This window comes from Octopus sinensis, linkage group LG13 (assembly GCF_006345805.1).
Source record: "Octopus sinensis linkage group LG13, ASM634580v1, whole genome shotgun sequence".
NCBI lineage: Eukaryota > Metazoa > Mollusca > Cephalopoda > Octopoda > Octopodidae > Octopus > Octopus sinensis.
Window position 1 is genome coordinate 62,164,068 of NC_043009.1, and position 18,944 is coordinate 62,183,011.

Below are 18,944 nucleotides of genomic sequence, written 5' to 3' on the forward strand. Positions count from 1 at the left end.
ACAAGGGGCTAAACACCGAGGAGACAAACACGGACAGACAGACAGATTAAGTCAATTATATCGACCCCAATGCGTAACTGGTACTTAATTTATCGACCCCGAAAGGATGAAAGGCAAAGTCGACCTCGGCGGAATTTGAACTCAGAACGTATCGGCAGACGAAATACCTATTTCTTTATTACCCACAAGGGGCTAAACATAGAGGGGACAAACAAGGACAGACATAGGTATTAAGTCGATTACATCGACCCCAGTGCGTAACTGGTACTTAATTCATCGACCCCGAAAGGATGAAAGGTAAAGTCGACCTCGGCGGAATTTGAACTCACAACGTAACGTCAGACGAAATACGGCTACGGATTTCGCCCGGAGTGCTAACGTCTCTGCCAGCTAAGCATTTTGCCTGGCGTGTCATGATTCTGTCAGCTCGCCGCCTTAACAACAACAACAACAATGAGAAAGCGATAAAACACTGCTTCGAACTCTATCCAAAAATATCGGGAATAAAGACAACAAATGGAACCTAAAACTACTGACAAAATGTTGGACTATATCCGAGTAAGTAATACTCATTAAGATGTGTAGGATGGAAGATTGCGAAGATAAAGCACCGTACAATCACTTGAGAATGAATGAAACTGAAAATAGGTAGATAAAGAAAAGAATGCATGGACAATTTCATAGGGATGTTGAAGATAAGACAGACAGAGAAAAAAGATGGCTATGGATGACTAAAAGTGATTTAAAACCGGAAACGGGGAGGCTCTAATCTGTGCTGCCCAAGAGAAAGCTTTAAGAACCAATTACGTCAAATACAGAATAGTCAACACATCAGAAAGTAATAAGTGCAGAATTTGTGGATAAAATGGTGAAAGCGTATGGCATATTACCAGCCAATGTACGCCACTAGACCAGAAAATATATAAGAGTCTTCACGACAATATAGAAAGGATTATCCATTAGACGCTTTGCAACAAGTATGGACTTGGCAGAGCAAGAAAGTGGTACGAACAAATCCGAAAGCATCATCGAAAATGATAATGCAAAGATCCTATGGGGTTTTATGATTCAGTACGACCATGAGATAGAGAATAGGAAATCAGACATAGTGTAATTGAGAAAGAATGCCCAGCTGACCACAAGGTATGCGATAAGGAAGATGAAAAGTCGACGGATATGACAGGTTATTGTCGGAGCCCTTGGACTTGAGAAGTGTGCCAAGGCCACTTTCCAGAAAGGTAAAGTGAAGACCACAAATTCAGTCGTGTTAGATGTTGACACAGTCATAAGAGAGCTTGAGCAAGAACAAACATACAAATATTTAGGGATAAATGAAGGCTCTGGTATTCAGCATGCAAGCATGAAAGAGAAGATCAGGAAGGAATGTTATAGGAGAGTTCGTGCAGTCCTGAAATCTGAACTAAATGCACGTAACAAGGTGTTAGCTATAAATTCCTTAGCAGTTCCAGTTGTTACTTATAGCTACAATGTGTTGAACTGGAATATGAGTGAAGTAAAGAATATAGATAGGAAAATACGCAAGCTGCTGAGTTGTAATAGGATGCACCACCCAAAGGCAGACGTAGATCGCCTTTACCTTCCCAGAGCCCAAGGAGGTCGAGGCCTGATCCAATTTGAACTAGCTTACAAAACAACCACAATTGGACTGGCCAAATATCTTGAAATAACGAATGACTGGATGCTAAAGCTCGTGGAAAATCACGAGAGACGAAAGAAGCTTCATTCTATCATAAAGGAAAGCAAAACATATGCTATGGATCTCGTGCAGGATACCCAAACTGAACAGCCCGAGGGAAGTACGGCAACTATTGTTGCAAAGAAGGTGAAAATAATGGCAACGAAAAAAGCGCACGAGCAATTGGCTGATAGGTGGGAGGAGAAACCTCTGCACGGCAAATATGTGGCCCGCAGCAAACAAGCTGATGTTGACCAGAAGCAAACCCATCAGTGGCTACGGAGCTCAGGGCTAAAAGCTGAGAGCAAAGGTTTCATCCTGGCTGCTCAAGATCAAAGCCCATTAACCCGGAACTACCAGGCCAATGTGATGAAAAATGGAGCAGACCCAAAATGCCGATTCTGCAACGACATGATTGAAACAGTGGACCATCTAATCTCTGGATGTAAAGTCTTAGCACCAGTGGAGTATAAATTAAGACATGACAGAGTTGGCCAATATCTACACTGGCTAATAAGTCGGCATTACAATATCAAAACTGCCGACAAGTGGTATAATCACCACCCTGAAGCTGTAACTGAAGGAGAAAATGTAATGATTCTGTGGGACTTTCCAGTACATACAAACCGAACCATCAAAGCCAATAAACCAGATATTGTTGTGAAAGACCAAAACAATAAAGTTTGCTTATTGATCGATATGAGCATCCCCTGTGATCATAATATCTCGGCGAAAGAGTTTGACAAGCTCAGAAAATATAAAGACCTACTCATTGAAATTGAGAAAATGTGGCATCTCAAGGCGGTTACAATACCAGTGATCGTAGGAGCACTAGGAATGATCAAGAAGGGAACCGAAAATTATATGAGAATGATCCCTGGCTTACCATCCCTGCAAGAAGTGCAAAAGATTGTCTTAACTGGTACATCACACGTACTGAGAAGAGCATTGGCGATGTGAGAACTATTACTACCCATGTATTTTAATTTAACTTAAAAATAATAATAATAATAATAATAATAATAATAATAATGATAATAATAATAATGATAATAATAATAATAATAATAATATAATAATAATAATAATAATAATAATAATAATAATAGTAATAAAATATCAGACAAAAAGGATGTGGTTATTAATTGACATGAGTATTCCTTGCGATCACAATATAGCGGCGAAACAATTTGACAAGATCAGTAAATATAAAGACTTGCTAATAGAAATTGAAAAAATGTGGCATCTCAAGGCGACTACAGTACCAGTGATTGTAGGAGTTCTAGGAATGATAAAAAAAAAGGTACTGAAACCTATTTGAAAATGATACCAGGCTTACCATCCCTACAGGAAGTGTAAAAAATCGTGTTAACTGGAATGGCTCATGTACTGAGAAGAGCATTATCGCTGTGAAAACAACATCCATTCATGAATTTATTTATTTATTAATTTTTTTAAATACATATTTTTGTTGTGAATTTGCGTGTGTAATCTGGGAATGCATACAATGAGCTTCTCTGCCCTAGGTGTACGGAAAACACTCGGCGAGAAACGGAAGAAAAGTTGAAGAAAGAAGGGAAAAAGTATGTCCTGATGCAGTGCCAGACAGTGGCTCTCATGGCTCCTGATCTTAACTGATTGGAAGTGTTATCACATAGCTGGGCTACAGCAAATATTCTGCTCAATACCACAGATTTGCTTGTCAGTTGTTTGTCCTTAACCAGTTGAGCATGTCCTTAGTGGCTGACGATATGTGCATCTCTGATCACGAACAGAAATAGAGGGGGATTCTTTGGGGGTTGAATAATTCACCTCTGGGAACATCAGTGTTTCGTTCAACATCCTTAAACAACCCTCATTCAGGGACCTTTTGAGCGGGATGGTTACTCGACCAGAAGAAAATTCTAACTGGGCCCCACCTGCAAGGACATGTGCCGTTTATCTTGATATGAGATCACCATGTCGCGCACATATGGTTGTGATGCATGTGTCCCAGTGTACCCTTATCAGACGGGTAGTCATGGTGGGTATACTGAGCTTCGTATCTTGTACCCCAGTGTCACTTTGATGGCATGCACTGCTCGCTCACTTACTAATAATAATAATAATAATAATAATAATAATAATAATAATAATAATAATAATAATAATAATAATAATAATAATAATAATAATAATAATAATAATAATAATAACAATGATAACAACAATAATGATAATAATAATAATGATAATAATAATAATAACAACAATAATAATAATAATAATAACAATAATAATGACAATAATAATAATGATATTACCCCAGTGTCACTTTGATGGCATGCTCTGCTCGCTCACTCAATAATGATAATAATAATAATGATGATGATGATGATGATGATGATGATGATGATGATGATGATGATGATGATGATGATGGTAATAATAATAATAATAATAATAATAATAATAATAATAATAATAATAATAATAATAACGATGATGATGGTGATGATGGTGATGATGATGATTTCATTTATTTGCCACCGGGGCGAAGAATGCGCGGGACAATACAAAGACAGATATAAATTGTTGGGGTTTACATATGATGAAATGATAAAATAAATAAATAAATAAATAAATAAAATAGTAAGCATTGCAAGGTACACGATGAAAAGGAAGGGAAACATACATAGTATACAACGTTACAAAAAAGTGGGTTAATGATAATGATGTAGTCCTCCTGTGCAGAAGGATCTCTAGGGATAATCTAGGAACCCTACTGTTCAAGATCTCCTTGAACACCAACGGCAAGTGGAGGCGCAATGGCCCAGTGGTTAGGGCATCGGACTTGCGGTCGGAGGATCGCGGTTTCGATTCTCAGACCAGGCGTTGTGTATGTTTATTGAGAGAAAACACCTAAAGCTCCACGAGGCTCCGGCAGGGGGTGGTGGAGACCCCTGTTGTACTCTTTCGCTCCAACTTTCTCTCACTCTTTCTTCCTGTTTCTTGTCCCCGACTTCCTACACAACCGCTGAGCCTGGATGCGCATTCATCCATTCGTCGATGCTCTCGGTGTCGGGGGTTGACCTGCTTTCTCTTCTGCGAGTCTTACGAATAGCAAAGGACCACGTTTCGGACTTCTCCCACTACAGACGGGACAAAGACCGCTTCGCTCAACAAACAAACAAACACCAAAAAGCAAGTGCCCTCTCCAGTTCTCTTTCTCTGACTCACAGTTATTTGGCATTTACGCAACTTTCAACCACCTTTCAATTAATTCATTCGAGAGAACATTGCAGGTTCCCACCCAAACAGTCCTCCTCAGGTTGAAACGAGATTCTCTACTCCTAACAGATGACACATTTGCAGAAACCAGGCAACTCCCCAACCCAACATACCCCTCAGGGTTTTTTTCTATTTAGTAGATGAAGTCCCATTGACTTTGCCCCAAGCGCTTCGTTCGACATGTCTTATAAGCAGTCGAAGTAATTCCCCGCAAAGGAGCGTCAGGTGAGAGTTCTAAGAGGTGAGAATGCAAATCCTACCTCAACCGGTTTCAATCGTTTTTACGAGACGCAGAAGGCGCGTGGACGCATTCTTTGTCATTCTACTTCCCGCACAGCCGAGATGTGCGATAGCCAGAGCACAAGCAGCAGCAACAACAACAACAAACTTCTTGGCAAACGAATAAAAACAAACTTCAGTCGAATTTTCCATTTGAATATTTATTTATTTAAAGACATTCTTTCACAAAGGTATCAGTTTTATCTGTTATATTTTTAAAGTATAATTTATCACTAGAAGCAGAAAATATAAATGATTTATTTAATAACGCAAATATGTATCTTTATATATATATACATGCATACATATACATACATACTACATATACATACATACATACATACACACACCACCACACACACACACACACACACACACACACACACACACACACACACACACACATATATATATATAATGTGAGGGAATATTATTTCAAACTTACAGGGAAAAATTCAATTTAGAAATACTAAATCAATTTTCACAAAATATTATATATATATATATATAAATTAGAAAAAACCCACCTTTAATCAATTCAATAATGAAAAATTAAATCATACCATTTAGAAACTTACATATTATAGAAAGATTAAATATAAGATAAACATATAACGATGATTAAGTAATGTGCAAAATAATAAATAAAACGTATATATTTTGTATAATAACGACACGAGTTTCGTGGCTATATTTAAGATATGATAATAGTAAAAATAGTAGTAGTAGTAGTAAAAATCACTTCAATATAAATATAGCCACTCTTCAGGTTAAAGATAACAACAATAATAAAATAATTAATTAGATAAATTAATATATATATATGTATATGTTTTGGTTACCAACTTTGACCCCCCGCAAAATCCAGGTTCTCTTACTGGTCTTCAGTGCTCGAAATGGGGAGTTGATGGTCAGCCGACAACTAATGAAGGATCTTTCTTTATGTTACTTGTCTTGTTTTCCTTTTGTTTCTCTCGTTGTTTGCGTACTCAACTTTGTTTTCCTATTTCATGTTGTTTACGTTTTGTAACGTCCTGTACCCATATATGTATGTATATATATATATGCACATACATATATGTGTATGTAGTACATATATGTATGTATGTATGTATATATATATATACTAAGTAATTAAGGGTTTAGCAACGAGTTGCCTCAACCATTATTACTGATAACCATATTTCATCCCAGTATATATATATATATATAAAAGATTATTTGAGACAAACACACTATTTTGCAAAACAAACAAGGAAAGACTTAATCAATACATAAAATTTAATAAATAGTCAAAAAAACCGCCCTACAATCGTTTCTTGTCTTGATCGACAATCTTCAGGTGGACTTCCAATCTAAAAAATCAAAATTTTAAAATATAAAATAATACTTTTAAATAATTAAAATTAAATAATTAAAATTACGATGTATTTATTGTTGTTTCATAAGAGTGTTATGTATATGAGATTGGTTGTGAGTTTTTAATTGTATAATTAATTTATTTATCTGTATGAGTGTGGGTGTAAATATTGTTGTATATACGAGTTTTAGTGAGTATGTTATATGCGTACATGTGAGGGAGCAATGGTATCTGTTGTGTGTGTGGTGGTTTTGCTGTGTGTGTGTTTGGGTGTGAATGTGTATTTGGGTTTGTTATAGGATTTGGGATTATGTGTTATTTGTCTGTGTGGGGGAGGGAGTGGTTTTTGGTGTATATTGAGGTTTATAAGTTAGTATAGGTTTGTGTATAAGTCTTGGGTCTGTGTTTACGTGTGGGTTTTTATGTGTGTGAATGTTTAGGTTAGGGGGATTGCTATATAAGTTTGTTATAGGGTTTAGCAAAGGGCGATTTTATCGTATATGCTTTTATGAGTTTTGGTTTATCATGTTTTTTTTAGGTAATTCGTGTGGTATTTTGTCTATTTAGGTGTTGGTTATTTTTTTACATTGTTTTCATTCATAATTTTTGAGTGGTGTTCGTTTGCACGTGAATAACCGGGTGGTGAATAGCGTTGCTTGGAATGTGAATGGAATAGTGTAGTAGTGAGGTAGGCATAGAGAATGGGATTGGGTTACTGCAAGTTGTTGTTAGAGATGCTAAGGTGAGTTAAAGCTCCATAAATGGTATATATGTTTTTTGTGGTGTGTAAGTATTGTTGTATATGTCGAGTTTAGTGAGTATGTATAGGCGTATATGTGAGGGAGTATATGTATCTTTGTGTGGTGAGTGTTTTGCGTGGTGAGTGTGTGTTTTGGTGTGAATGTGTCTATGGGTTTGTTATTTAAGGTTTGGATGTATGTGTTAATTTGTCTGTGTGGGAGGGAGTGGTGTTTGCGTGTATTGAGGTTTATAAGTAGTATAGGTATGTGTATAAGTCGTGAGTCTGTGGTTTACGTGTGTGTATTGTGTGTGAATGTGAGTTAGGGGGTTTACTTTTTAGGTTTGTTATAGAGTTTAGCAAAGGGAGATTTTTCGTTATATGTTTTTAAAGAGTTTTGTTTTATCATGGTTTTTTTAGGGAATTCGTGGTAATTAGTCTATATTTTCGATATGGATTATATATAGGTTATATATGGATTATATACTTATATTTTTTCATTTAGATACTTGAATTATTTAAAAGTATTATTTTTTATATTTAAAATTTGATTTTTTAGATTGGAAGTCCACCTGAAGATTGTCGATCAAGACAAAAACGATTGTAGTGGCGGTTTTTTGACTATTATTAAATTTTATGTATTGATTAAGTCTTTCCTTTGTTTGTTTTGCAAAATAGTGGTTTTGTCTCAAATAATATTTTATAATATTTTACTATAAAATTGGATTTAATCCTAAATCTGTTTTTTTTCCCTGTAAATTTGGATATATCCCTAATATTTATTATTTATATATATATATATATACTATATATATATATATATATATATATATATATATAATATATTATATATATATATATATATATACATACATATATATATATATATATATAGATATATATATAATATATATATATATATATATATATATACATATAATATATATTATTATATATATATATATATAATATAGATATAAATATATATATAATATATATATATATATATATATATGTTACAAATAAGAAGATAGAGAAACACTTTAGTTGGTTTATCAACTTTAGGATATTAGAATGTTGACTTATCTATTTATCAAAATGACAACCATAATAACATACATATATACAATATAATTCAATACATATAAGATAAGAATACAAGCAGTTATTAAAAAAACATTAATATAAATTGTTAAAATCATTAAAATCACAGCTGTTTCAGCCTATGGAAAAAAGTAATTTGTTGTGCCTATACATGTCAATTGTATTGAGGTTATAGGCAGTTAAAAATGAGGTACTTCTATATTTCCATAGGCCTCGTCAGAGATTATAAAGTTTATTCAGAAAACAGATACACGTACATTCAATATATATATATATATATATATATATATATATATTATATATATAATATATATATATATAATATTATATATATATATATATATATATAACGGAAGCTTTATGAAAATAAACAAAAGACGAAGGCAGGTGGAAAACAAACGACAATTGTATTAGTATGGCGCTCAGGAAATATAAATAAAACAAGTCTTTAACGTTTCGAGCCTACGCTCTTCAACAGAAAGATACACAGAGGGAGAAAAACACAACAGAAGGAGGGAGAGAAAAAAAATGCGTGCAGTCGCTAACTATATATATATATATGTACATATACATACATATACCATGAGCAAATATATATATACCTATACATGTACATAGATACATAATAGACATAATTAAGCATACGTCCAAGCATATAGACAATTAATTATATTATATATATATAATATATATATAATTATATATATATAATATATATATATATATTATGAAAAAAACAAGTCAAATAGAAAATGCTAAGATAATTTTATAGTGAATCTTTCAGTACGGGTTTCGGGTCATTTTGAGACCTTTTCAACTGTAACGATTAAATAATTAAATTTAGAAAATTAGAAAAAAGGTTTTTTAAAGGAATATTTCTATAGTAGTGTTCAGATATAAGTGGCATTCTGCCTTTCTCTGACTCCCTTGTTTGCACTTCATGTGTGTTCGAGGTCGTTGTGAGTTTCTTGGTAGGGTAGGAGAAGAAGAAGGAAGTCCCATTGCGGGATATGCGACTATCTAATTGAGGATCAGAGTTCTCCTTCAAACAGGGACAACGGTTACAGTGAAAAGCAACTTCACATGTGCTTCGGAGAACCTAATATACTCACTAACCTGCTCCGGGTGTCAAGAGCAGTACATAGGCCAAACAAAAAATGGTTTGCGTAAACGAATGGCCCTGCACAGATCCCAGATAAATTCCCCAAAACAGAAAAATAGCTTTTAGCCAACACATAGATACTTGCGCCAACAAAAAAACACCAAACTTTAGGATTTTCCCCCTCTACCAATTTAGGGACGATACAACCTCGAGACAACAAATAAGTAAAGAAAATCTCTTATTACAAAATACAGGCCACTTCTTAACGGGTCCTACGACAAACAATTAATATACCTCAACTTTAAATAAAAGAAATATATACACACAACAAATATTACATTCCATAGAATCCATTACTAATCAGCCCCATCACAACTATACTTTCACACCATTCATATTCCCCTTCTCTGTTTTTTTCTTCTTCTTCCTCTTCTTCTTCATCATCATCATTATCATCATCATCGTCGTCATCATCATCACCACCATCATCATCATCATCTTCTCCTTCTCCTTCTTCTTCTTTTTCTTCTTCTTCTTCTTCTTCTTCTTCATCATCATCATCATCAAACATCGTCATCTTCTTTCTTTTCTACTTCTCCACCTTCTACCCCTTAACCTGTCACTAATGCCTTTCAGTATAACGCCTACGCAAATTCCATAAACAATTCCTGATTGAACTGCGACTGCTGTCCGCCACTGACCATTCAAATACGACCATCAGGCATTCCCAGATTTCCCCACCCCTCTCCACACATCAGCCTTCTACTTCTCCTACCCTACCAAGAAAAGTTGAAAGGTCTCAAAATGACCGAACCGGTACTGAAAAGATTCACTATAAAATTATCTTAGCATTTTCTATTTTTGACTTGTTTTTTCATATATATCAACTCGTGTGTTCCTTTCACCCTAATACATATATATATATATATATAATATATATAATATATATATATTATATATATTATAATATATATATATATATATATATATATATAAGTTAATCCAAACAAGAAAACACAAAAAACACAACAACGCGAGGACGTGGAACAAATATAGTATTATTGAACGCTCAGAAAAGAAGGGAAGAAGGAGGGTTTAACGTTTCGAGCGGAGCTCTTCGTCGGAAACATATGAGAAGGAAAGATCCAGAGAAGGGAAGACAGAGGAAAAAATCGCCAACGGTACACACGAGGTCACATTCATACTGGAGCGCACATATACATCCATATCCATGAGTACACATATATTTAATTATTATTATTATTATTATTATTATTATTATTATTAATAATAATAATAATAATATTATTAGTAATAATAATAATATTATTATTAATAATAATAATAATAATGATAATAATAATAATGATAATAATAATAATAATAATAATAATAATAGTAATAATAATAATAATATAATAATATTAGATTCAGTGTAATCTCCACTTCACAATACATAGTATAGCAGATTCAAATATATAGTATGCTATAATATAATATAAACAGATAGTTATGAAAGATGTAGTCTTATTAATTTTAAAATCACAGTCAATATATTCATATATCATATAGTTAGACTAGAATTATAACATTATTATTCTGCATACATATAAGTCCACGCGTGTGTGCACCAAATAGATGTGCAGGCATAAATATACATACGTACAAATATACATCAATATCTATATGAAAATTCTTTTCCTTTTCATCGTAACGAAAGTATACGTACATGATAAAACACCAAATCTTTATATATAAAAGTGAAGTTGTGTGTCTGTCTCCTACGATTTAGATTCCTAACTACTCCCACATTTTGCGGTGCAGTGTAACCAAAAGCGGGTATCTTATAGTCGTGATTCATATCGAGCCCTTCTGGGTATTAGCGCGCGTCTACGATGAGGCTACGATACTGCTAGTTTATAATATAATTTCACAGAATATTACGTAATAAAAGTTCCTGTATTAAGAGATAAGAGATAAGCTGCATGAGTCTTGTTATTCGTTATATATTAATGTTTTAGTGGTTTAAATCTATCGGGGATTGGGGAGCGATTATTTTTAATCATAAGCTAAATCTAATTGGTTAACAAATTTGAATTTCTTTCTCAGTTACGGTTGTTGATTGAAGACCGAATGAGTAAAACAAACTGTAAATATATCATGAATAACTGAAAATGTTAATACTATTTATATATACCTATCTTAACCTACATATCAATATATATATATATAATATATATATATATATATATATATATATATATATATATTATCGATATATTATATACACATACATACATATATAATATATACACACATAGATATAAATACATATATATATATAATATATATATATATATAATATATATATATATATATATATTATAATATACATATATAATATAATTCGAGACAAAACCACTATTTTAAAACCAAACAACAACAAGAAAAGATTTAATCAATACATAAAATTTTAATATAAATTAAATAACCGCCACAACAATTGTTTCATGTCTGCTACCGACAATCTTCAGGTGGATTTTCGATCTAAAAATATCAATATTTTAAAATATAATTTAATAAATTTAAAATAATAAAATAATAAAATTATCAATAAAATACAAATATATAAATCTATATAATCTATATATTATCTATATATAATCAATATATAATCTAAAATAATCTAAAATAAACCCTATAAACAATTTAATATAAAAACCTATTATAAAAGTTCTCATATTTAAAAATGTACAAAAACCAAAAAACAACAAGCAAAAAACAAAAACCAAAAACCAAAAAACAAAAAACAAAAAATAAACTATATATACACACACATACTCATACACTCAACACATTACTTATTCATACTTCCTGACACACACATACAACACTCATTCATAAACAATATACATATACACGCTCACACATACATATGCATACACATACATACAGAACACGATATATACCAATATATAAACACCCACACCCATACAGATAAATAAATTACGCAAACAATCACACACACACACACACACACATTCACACATACATAAACACTCAAAAGAAAACCGAACAATTCTTTGCTCGTGGATATCAAACGTTTTTAAAAAATTATGAATGGAAATGAAATCCATACATACAAGTATAAATATAACTATACAACCCCTAACACAATACACACAAATACACACCCATATAGACACACACCCACAAACATAACCATATACACACTCACACATACATATACATACGTACAAATCTCGATAGAAACAAACTTTAATAAACGACCATGATAACGAAAACTCATATATATATTAATATATATAAAAAAATAGTGTGTACACGCAGACGGGTGCAATCACACGCACATTCAAAACTTACATATATACAAGTGCATAAATAATCACACCCCAATACAAAGCACTCATACACTCCCATCTACACTTACACTTGTACACTCGCACACATACATACACACCCATACCTACATACAACAATTCTTATTAAAATAATCATGATAAATAAAATCCATACATACAAGTATAAATATAAAGATACAACACCTTACACAATACACACAAATACACACACATATATACATACCCACAAACATAACCATATACACACTCACACATACAAATACATACGTACAAAACTCGATACAAACAAATACGCACACACACACACATTCACACTACATAAACATACAAAGAAAAACAACATTTCTACAAAATACGATATATAAAATACTTCATTAGTAATCAGATTATCATAAGTAACAAGATTAACAAAGGAGAAAATAGACATACCTTCTAATCAGTATCAAATTTTGAAGTGAATTTTAAACACTATCCGTTATTACAATAAAAAAATTACGTTACCATGGAACCGAACATATAAAATAATTTGCGCTACGTAAAAACATCGTCATTAAAATTATGAATGGAATATAAAATTCTTTGAGCGTAGTAAACAAACGTAAATTAAAAATTATGAATGGAATATACAAACCTTTCTACAAATTCTTTAAAAAAACCATAAAAACGAAAACTCATATAGATATTAATATATATATAAAAAAATGAGTGTGTACACGCAGACGGGTGCAATCACACAGACATTCAAAACTTGCATGTATACAAGTGCATAATTAATCACACTCAATTACATAGCACTCATACACTACCGCATCTATACTTACACTTGTACACACGCATACATACATTCACACCCATACCTACATACAAAATACTTATTAAACTAATCATGATAATGAAGTCCATACATACAAATATAAAGATAAAGATAAAACCCCTTTCATACACAATACACACAAATACACACATATATACACACAACCACAAACATAACCATATACACCCTCACACATACATATACATACTTACAAACTCGATATATACACTAATATTCATTCCCACACTCAATAAAATATTAAGTAAATACAAAACAAAGAATACCATTAAATACCAACTATAATTAAAGCCTAAACATATACTAAAAATATATATATGGTACTCTAAACTAAAAACAAATTAACCTAAAGTAACCTTTAATAGGGGGCTATTAATTTTATTATTTTATTAATTTATTTATTTATCATTTATGAATGGAAATAAAATTCATACATACAAGTATAAATATAACTATACAACCCCTAACACAATACACACAAATACACACCCATATATACACACACCCACAAACATAACCATATACACACTCACACATACATATACATACGTACAAATCTCAATACAAACAAACTTTAATAAAACGACCATGATAAACGAAAACTCATATATATATATATATTAATAATATATATATAAAAGTGTGTACACGCAGACGGGTGCAATCACACGCACATTCAAACTTACATGTATACAAGTGCATAAATAATATCACAAAACCAATTACATAGCACTCATACACTCCCACATCTACACTTACACTTATACACACCTCAGACATACATACACACCCATACCTACATACAAAATTCTTATTAAAATAATCATGATAAATAAAATCCATACATACATGTATAAATATAAAGATACAACCCCTTCATAATAACACAAATACAACACATATATACACAACCCCACAAACATAACCATATACACACACTCACACATACAAATACATACGTACAAAACTCGATACAAGCAAATACGCACACGCACACACATTCACACATACATAAACATACAAAAGAAAAACTAAAAAACGAAAACTCATATAGATATTAATATATATATAAATAAAAATGAGTGTGTACACGCAGACGGGTGCAATCACACGGACATTCAAAACTTGCATGTATACAAGTGCATAAATAATCACACTCAATTACATAGCACTCATACACTACCGCATCTATACTTACACTTGTACACACGCACACCTACATACACACCCATACCTACATGCAAAATTCTTATTAAACTAATCATGATAATGAAGTCCATACATACAAATATAAAGATAAAGATAAAACCCCTTTATACACAATACACACAAATACACACACATATATACACACACATATATACACACACCCACAAACATAACCATATACACACTCACACATACATATACATACGTACAAGCTCGATATATACACTAATATTCATTCCCACACTCAATAAAATATTAAGTAAATACAAAACAAAAAAATACCAATTAAATACTAACTATAATTAAAGCCTAAACTATATAACTAAAAAAATATATATATATATATGGTACTCTAAACTAAAAACAAATTAACCTAAAGTAACATACACACACTAACCTATGTAATAACAATAAGTAAAGTTATATAATATTTTATTCTACTTTATGTAAAAACTACGTAATTTTTTAATGTAAATTTTCTTAGTAACTAAAATGTGTAATAAATAGATACACAGTGTTTATCTCCCGTTATTACAATGTAAATCGTTAAATTTACTTGCAAATTATCAAACGTAAACAATATATTAGGTACTTAGGTTTGAAGCACCAAGTCAGTTCGGTATTATCTGCGCAGCTCGAAGTAACGTGAAAAAAAAAGCAAAATAAGCAACAGGATATCAGGTAATAATACAGTACGATCGTTTCAAGCGGTTCCATCAATTTGAACAATGCAATCATTACATCAATTTAAATATCTTCAGCTGCACAAATATGAAATTGAAAAGACAAGATACGTTAATATAAGTTTTCTTAAATATTTTATCAGAATAAGAGGATGGAATAAATTCATGTTGTCGCTATTGTAGCAAGAATGGCTAAGAGAACAGACAATTTTTTAGAGTGGTTTGGAACATCTATCTATCTCTTTATCATCAACTTAAATATAAGACTAGAAAATGAAAGAAGGGATATAACATTTTTTTTAATAAAATAGAATTTTAAAAAACAAAAAATAAAAAAAATATTTTATAAGAAAGGTCTATCGAAGATATCACTGGAAGGAGGGGTAGTGTACAGTCGAAATGGAGTTTGAGTTCAGCGAGTAAAGATGTAAAGATGTAGCGCAGTTCAAGGCGAAGTGTGGTGTTGGTGGATCCGTGGTGTAGGGCAGGCCTGGCCAATTGGAATTACTTTGCGGGCCATTTTAATCATAGAAAATCTTTTGAGGGCCGGTTGTATACTTTATGCACTAATTGTCAAATAAACAAATTACAGATCAAGAATTTTCCGTACTTTTCTTTTGTTTAAAATTATAAAATTGTAGGGTATTCGTTTATTGCCACTTATAAATTCTAAATATATTTTTAAACAAATGTATTACACAAACAATTTTATTTTGAAATTAAGCACAATACTTCAAGAAAATATCAAGTGTGCCCCAGGTTCGCAAGCCCTGGTGTTCGGGCAAGCCTGAAGACAGTGAAGTGCGAGGTGGAGTGGCCTGCTGAGCAAAAATGACGGGTAACAGGAGTATTTCTCTGCAGGCGGACATTCCATAGGTGTTCTCTGAAACGGTTGGCCAACCGACAGACCGTCTGACCAACATATAGACGGATGCGTAGATTGCATCGGATGCAGTATATAAGGTTATATTAAGTGCAGGAAAAGAGTTCCGGATGTAGAGGGCATGCTGGTTAGATCCAGTGAAGGAGGTGGTGATGAACGGACAGGTGTGGAATAGGGATCTGGAGCAAGGGAAGGATCCGAGATGGGAGGCTGTTGGGGGGAGGAAAGAGCTACGGACCAGTAGGCCGCATAGGTTGCGGGCACGCTTAAAGGAGTGCAAGGGTGAGTTGGGTAAAATAGGGAAGGTGGTGGGATTTAGTTTTTGACGAATAAGGTCCGTAGGGTATTCTTTCGAAGGGGAAGGCTGGAGGGTGGCAAAGGATGGGAGAAGAGATGTGGTTGGGAGGCCGGTGTGGGGAAGAAGAGAGGGCTGTGGTACGATTGACTTGGCGAGCACGGGTAAGGGCAGTTCGGACAAAGGTGAATGGATATCCACGACGCATGAAGAAGAGAGCAAAGTTTTTATATATAAGTGCCTGATGTGCGTGTGTGAGTGAAAGAAAGAATGAACTCCTCATTCATAGTGACTGATGTATCTATAAGACTCGAGTCCACCTTTATACTCAGACGTGTAATCGATCAACTGGAAATATATATATCTCCGTCGGAGCAACAAGATAAACAACTTAACTTTTAAAGTTCAGACAGACTTTTGGGTTCAGGGAGTTCTTGAGCAAGATTCTTTACTCTCCTAAATTGAGTGTGCACATCTTAGTGCTGTTGATATAAGATTTGCTCTTTTCTAGTAGTCTCCACTTGATTTCATAATGTACAGCGATTTTATTAAGTATCAAAATTGCTCTGATATCTTGGATATTTAACGATGCTTTGTATTCTTTGAACCTGGTCTTGAAGAGGTCTCCTGTGGCAACCAACATCCATCGTCTTACCGGAATCCATCTAGACTACTTCTGCTTCACACATTAGGTTTTTGTATTCATTACAAGTTATTTGCTCGTATGTCAAATTCTTCTGATTATATTATACCCATCATATAGTTCAACTTCAGATTGCTCAATACTTGTCCAAAATATAACTTCAAAAATTTATCAATCAATGTTTTACGTCTGTTCAATATTCTTTTTCCATAGGTGTAGATGTAAGAGACATCTTTCATAAAAAAAAGCAATATTTAAACTTTCTTAACTTTTCCACTGCCTTCACCATTTTCATTCCGTTTTCTCAAATCTTTGCATATTAAAAAAAAAAAAATAAGAAAGAAAGAAAAAGAATTCTCACCTTTTTCATCATTCTATATTTATAATTAAGCTTAGCGTTTCTAGTTCAAAATCTACTGCTCTGATATTTTCATTCTCCATGGTTAGAATTGAAAAGAATGCGACGTTTATGCACTTCAACGAATTATTTTATCAGTATCTAGAAGTGTTCTCGGGAAAGTAAAACCAGGATTTCAAGCCGGCTGGTTTGGTGGTTTGATATGGTGGCCGCATGGATAAAAGAAAGGAAAATGTGTGCTATAGGGCGGACGAAAATTATTCGGATGATTTCTGGTGGATAAAATTTTAGTGTAGTGATCGAGGGCAGGTTCGCGATGGGATCTTTAAACGTATGTGGTGTATATACATGTATATATATATATATATATATATATAATATATATTATATATATATATATTATATATATATATATATATATATATATATATATATATATTATATATATATATATATATATATTTCCTCGCTCTTTCGGAACATCAATCTTCTGTATTGACCGCTTTCCACCACTTTGATCTGTTTTTTGTATTGAATACGTATCGCCACCGTGGGCCACTGCATCGACACTTTTGAACATATACTTCAAACTATATATCAACTATACATGAAATATATCAACTATACATGAACTCTAAGATGTCTGACTCCGTTGTGTATTATAAATGAATTTCTTGTGTTTGACGGCATGAGCTGTCTCTTTTATATATAACTTTTTTGATAAGGTTCATTTCAGGAACTGAAACAGTGTTATAATGTATATAAAAATTAAAACTGTATAATACAGCAGCATTTTCGACCTTCATTTTTTACAATATATATAGATATATATATATACTATATTATATATTATATATATATATATATTATATATATATATAATATATATGCATGTATATTTATGCATGTATTCGTATACGTTTTTATATATAAGGCCTGATGTGTGTGGTGAGCGAAAGAAAGAATAAACTCCTCATTTATGGTGATTGATATACCTATAAGGCTCGAGTCAATTAAAATAGAGTTATTGTTGTCAGAAACAGTTGAGACAAGCATACATTACATACGTACATACATACATACACACACACACACACACACACACACA

At 32.5% G+C, this 18,944-nt stretch overlaps 1 protein-coding gene across 4 annotated transcripts in view; it reads right to left on the minus strand.

The window, feature by feature from the left end:
• LOC115218515 overlaps positions 1-18,944 on the minus strand; it is a 40,181-nt gene that overhangs the window by 1,532 nt on the left and 19,705 nt on the right. For 3 of the 4 annotated variants that reach the window (XM_036508445.1, XM_036508447.1, XM_036508446.1), the window contains one exon: positions 15,937-16,644. The gene's annotated coding sequence lies outside the window, so the exon portion shown is untranslated. Of the gene's footprint in view, positions 1-15,936; positions 16,645-18,944 lie in introns of those variants that run through there. The other variant, XR_005001734.1, reaches the window with a different exon arrangement.